The sequence below is a fragment of the Stenella coeruleoalba genome (genome assembly GCF_951394435.1).
Source record: "Stenella coeruleoalba genome assembly, chromosome: 11".
NCBI classification, from domain to species: domain Eukaryota; kingdom Metazoa; phylum Chordata; class Mammalia; order Artiodactyla; family Delphinidae; genus Stenella; species Stenella coeruleoalba.
In genome coordinates this window covers 25,777,216-25,783,106 of record NC_137157.1, presented here as the reverse complement: position 1 = coordinate 25,783,106, position 5,891 = coordinate 25,777,216, and positions in this window count along the sequence as shown.

The following is a 5,891-nucleotide window of genomic DNA, read 5'->3' as shown; positions in this document are numbered from 1 at the left end:
CTGAGAATTATTAGAGAGTGCATACATATCCACTGAAATATGGACTGAAAGCAGGGGAAGGATGGTCCTCAAGATAAGTCAGGATTCTATGCCAGAAGAAAGGAAAAGGGATGCGGGGCAAGCACAAACAGATGCCCACACATATGCCTTCCAGGAACTGGATTAACTCCCCCATACATCTTGGTGGGTAAACCAGAACTGACGTGTGGCACAACTCCAGGGGACACCATTCATACTGTACTCACGTAGGTGAAATGCGCAACACAGTAGCGATTGTGTCTCCCCTTTGCCCTGGGACAGGAGGGCTAGATCAACACCAGACATCAACCTGGGAAACCACTTTTCTAAGGCCAGTACTGTCCCAAAGAATTTGTTAGACAATCTACCACTACATGTTCACTTCTGTAATTCCATTATTTCCCTAAGTCTTAGACAGACATTACTTTCCTGGAGCCAGTGCTAACAAATGTGGCTTGATTACGGTGCGCTAATGACGCAACTGCATTTCATACTTGTGGACCTTGGTACCAGTGGCTAAATTAACTCATATTTGAGAAGAATGTTATAAACAGGTTTTTTCTGTGGAAGCATGATTTAAAACAGGGATGCAGGCCTAGAGGTCTTTGCAAACCGATCACACAAGTGATTACAAACCCTTGATATAATCACCAGCCTTTTTGGAAACACAGCACGACATCATGGCAATTACTGTACTTTTTTCTTTCTCCTATAAAAATCGCTCAATGGGGCTTCCCTGCTGGCGCAGTGGTTGAGAGTCCACCTGCCGATGCAGGGGACACGGGTTCATGCCCCAGTCCGGGAAGATCCCGCTGGGGCTGTGAGCCATGGCCGCTGGGCCTGCACGTCCGGAGCCTGTGCTCCGCAACGGGAGGGGCCGCAACAGTGAGAGGCCCGCGTACCGCAAAAAAAAAAAAAAAAAAAAAATCGCTCAATGAAACATTTTCAGTTCTCTATTTATAATTATTTGCATGCTTTAATGTTATTCCCAAGTGCTTTTACTTCCTAAAATTTTAGAATTTGCTATTCAGGGCTGCTGCTGTTTGACTTCAGTCATCTCACCTCTAGCAACAATATTAAATCTGATCAATACTGTTTTACTTCAGGTGATAGCAGGTGTTCAGTAAATGCCGAATACACAGATTACTTCCTGGAATAAGTTTGTTCATGTCATTTCTCAAAAAGGAACGATAAATACTATGAAGAAAATAAAATAAGCACATTTATATAAATAGAATTTTTAAATAATAGGAAGTTTCAAGGGAGCTACTTTAGATTACATGGACACAGAACATCTTGCTGTGGAGGTGATATTGGTAAAGTGAGACATCAGTGATACAAAAGAGGAAGTAACACAAAGGTGTTACTATTCCAGGCAGAAGGAAGAGTAAGTGCAAAGGCCCCAACACAAGAATGAATCTGGTTCTTTAAAGAAAAGAAAGAAGGCTAGTGTGACTGACATGTGGTGTGTGATAGAGGGAGAAAACAAGAAAGATGATGTCTGAGAAATAGGGGCACGTCAGGAACACAAGCAGGGGCTCCCACAGACATTGGTTCATTGCTTCTTTTCTGTGAAGTTTTCTGCGTTTCTTGACCAGGGGGAGGGACTCTTCTGTGTATGACAAAGCAGAAGGCATTCTAAGCCCATGAATGTTAAGTGTTGGCCAAGGTATGATAGGATCCACGCTGAGAATAACTGCCTATTTCCATGGAAACAGATCATAGCTCTCTCCAAAATGGAAGAAGTCCAATGAAATGAACTTGTCACCAAGAGGCTGCTGGACTTACACGTGTTTTACGTTGGGTTCCCCCAGAGGCTGACACTAAGACAAGGATTTGTGCTCAGGAGGTGAGCCCTGGAAGTACTTGGATGCTTTGTTCTAAATCTTCTTAAGTTCTAGGTTCCATCCTCAAGGTTCATTGGCAAAGCCCTTCCCAAAACTTTCACACCAATTTTCAATGTTTTTTTTTTTAAGCCTCTGACCACATAGCCAGTGATTGTTTTAGAGCCTGACTCAGGTCATGCTTTCTTCAAGCCAAAGTACATGATTGAAATCCTGCCTGAATGCTTTGCTTGAAACACTTGAAAATTGCTTGAAAAGCATTTTGAAATCCTGCCTGAATGCATTGCTTGAAATCCTGCCTGATGAGATTTGCTCTTCAAGACAACCGCGAATAGGGGCTGCGGTATACAATAGTACACTTCCAGCTGGTAGTTCATATTGTTCAACAACATCTATAAGCCAGGCTTGACTTTTTCCCTTCTCAATTAATTGGCCAACAACTCTCCACAAGGGCAAAGGGACAGACTGCTAGGGGCAGAGTGGGAATAGGGTAGTTAAAGGCACAGAGTGGGGAGAAGTCTGCTTACACAAAGTTAAAGCGCCTTCATGACCTGCTCTGGTCCCATCTAACGGAGTGCTACTGGAAATGGCAACTTTATGAGTAGGTGGATTAGATAGCAGCTTATGTCTCAGGGTCTCCAACATACCAGCAGCAAATGGGAGCTGTTTTGCAAAAGGAAAATGGTAATCTTCCTGAAGGGGGTATGGCCTTGTTCCAAAATCCTGTGGGCTTCCATTGTGATTCTCCTGGAGAGACTTGTTTCTGACTTCAGTATAGTATTCCAATCTTCCAGACACTTTGAGAGGGCTGAGGAGCAGAGCTTCTTGGACTACAGCCTGGGCCACCTAAAGAGACTGGTTTTGCACTGCCAACTTTTTAGGTCACCTGGTAAAAAAATAGGTGCAGAACACCTGTATGCTATTTGCTGTCTCTAAAATCCAGGGCACCTCGGGTACCGTGCCTTTCTTACTTGTAGAACAGGCAAGGTATAGCAATTTGTCCTTAACACTGAAGGGGCTATCTCAACATGTGCTAGACCACTGAATCCCTGAGAAATTCACTAGGGAATCAAGTCCCTATATTTCTATGAGATTCAGATTCTATACTTGGCATATTTGTGTCTTACCAAGGCATTTGGGTATCTGATATTTCCTGCTCTGCATCAACATAGTGGACTAATGTGACATCCTATGGTTTGGTGAGGCATTAAATGTCCTCGTGTAGCAAATGGCTAGAATTGACATCCATTGGACAGATTTGTCAAGCTATTTCTGTCCCTGCCAGGTAAAAGCAAACAACTGCTGATGGACTCTACAAACCAAGATGGGTAGAAATGCAGCGGTTAGACCAATAGTTAACATATCAAATGCCAGATACTGTATCAAGTTGCTCTAAGAAAGAGAACATTGAATAGCATCTACAATTCAGATCGTCTCAAGATTAAGTCTTATCTTATAGGCTGCTGTCATCCTCCAAGACCTATCAATCTTTCTCACTGGTCAAATGGAAGAACACTGTATATTTGGGGATGACAGGAATGACCACATTTGTATCTTTCTACCCTTTGATGGTTGTATTTAACTCTGTAATAACCCCAAAGATACACTGCTTTTTCACTTATTATTTTGGTAAGGAAGGAATGCTCCAGTGGCTTCCCCTTGGCCTCCTACCAGAAGAACACTTACTCTCCTCAGGGCAAGGAGCCAACGTTGAGATTCTGCAAAGGGTGTCCAACCACCTACACTTAGGAACCGAAGAAATAAAACAAGGGGTGGGGGAAAGGGAAGGAGTTCAGTTGTTCCCATGGGCTTATGGTGAAATGGGGTCCAATCTGCTGCCCATAGCCTGTATTTTGATCAGTGGGCCATGGTGCTCTCAATCCCCCCAAAGTTGGTGCTAATTTGGAACAAGCATCCACTGAAACTTTGGATATTTCTTTTTTCTAAGTACACATATCTATTCATATCACACAGCCCTTAAGTCAAGAGTTCTAGCCCTGAGAATTAACTCAGGTGTGAGAATTAAGAGAGAAGCTGTGATCTAGCTCGATTCAAGTGACTATAACCCAGACCTGCAAAGTTGGCTTTAAAAAAAAAATTGGATTAAGAACTAAGGTAGCTGCCTGTTGCTTTCATTCCTAGAGGCCCTACAATAACTTTACCACAGTCAGAGATTGTTGCAGATCAGACCATTTCCTAATTACCACCTCTGTCCACCTTCTCCCTCCCCATGAGAACCACACCCATTTTTTTTTTCTAATAGGTGAACCTCCAGCATACCCGACCCAGAAGGAACTGCAGCCAGGACAGAATTTCTAACTGCTCACAAGTTTCCCTTGCCAATCTATTCCTAATAGCATTAGAAAGCAACGTTTTAGGCCCTGACAGAAAAGTCAGTGAAGTGGTAGACAGAGCATACGAAATCTCAGTCTAGCACAGGCCAGCTTTTAGTGTGTGGTGCTGCACTATACCGGTCAATCAGCAAATTGCAGACAGCTCCCCAGAATGACACATTGAACATAGTTATCTCCTGAGGGCACCAAATTCAACCTGAATTCAACCCTAAGTAAGGGATACTCAGCAGTGAGGCTGTGGGAAAACTTTAATTTCTTATGATTAAGTTTCAGAACTCTTTTTCTTCAGAACTAGTTTGGTGTGTTTTTTTCTTTCGCTCAGTGGTTTCAGAACCTTGGCTGCAATGGAATTATTGAGGGGTGGGGAAGGTAGAAGGGGAGGCTTTAACAAATATCGATGCCTGGATCCCACCCTCAGAGATGCTGGTTTAATATCTTGGGCCACTAGAGCTTAAAAAACGCCCCCAGGGGGCTTCCCTGGTGGCGCAGTGGTTGAGAGTCCGCCTGCCAATGCAGGGAACACGTGTTTGTGCCCTGGTCCGGGAAGATCCCACATGCCGCGGAGCGGCTGGGCCCATGAGCCATGGCCGCTGAGCCTGTGCGTCCGGAGCCTGTGCTCCGCAACGGGAGAGGCCACAACAGTGAGAGGCCCGTGTATCGCAAAAAAAAAAACAAAAAAAAAACCAAAAACAAAAACGCCCCCAAGTGACTAATGTGCAGCCAAAAGACATTCTAATTCCTTCCAGATATCCCTATACCAACAGTTAGCTCCCCATTCTATCCCTTAATTTTCACATAAGAAACCTGAGTAGTTAGCCAGGTCATACACTGCCCTGGGTTTCACAATGCCTTGAGTCGAGATTTGGGGATTAAGGTTCACTCTCTCCCTTAAGTTATTCAGCGCCCTTGAAAGCAACCATCTGACTCCAAAATCCTTGCATTCTTTTTCCATCACTAAATTGTTCTATGGTGGCTGCTAACCAGTATCCAAGGACCTTATCCTCAGGGGCCTCGTGGATCCTGGCGACTAAGGACAAGAGCTTGATAAGCTGATTACTGCAGCTGCTAGCTTTCCATCCAGAATACAGAGGGGAGGTGGCACTGCCTTTTCATCCTACCCAACGTAACCAGTTCAAAGATTCCTTATTTCCCTGAAGGTCTTTTGCCTACAACCCATTCTTTGGAACCAATCTGGACATTAGTTAAAGCTCTTTTGTTTGCAAGCAAAAAAAAAAAAAAAAAAAAAAGTCAGTGATCTTACTTAGCTTAAAGAAATAAAAATATATTAGAATAGATGGATCCTGGGATAGTTCACAGATGCAAATAAACTATGAAAGAACCAAAACTCAGGAAATGGGACACCTCTGATAAACTTCTCCTTGCGGTGCTACCATAAAAGTCATCCAACTCTGATGTCTCAGCCCCTCTGTCTCTCAAGTTTCAAATTCCCACGGGAAAATCTGTTTGGCTCAGCTCAGCGTTAGGTCTTCCCCTATCAATCAGCTGTGGCAGCACAGCAGGGCTGAAGCACAGACGCCACCACGCAGGCAAGAGGGAAATGTAAATGACGTAGCCGCCCCAACAGAAGTCTACTTCAATTTCCCACGTTTGTGAGCTTCTATTTTGCAGTTGACAAATGACAAAGTTAAGGGCAAAAAAGCACAACAGACATTGC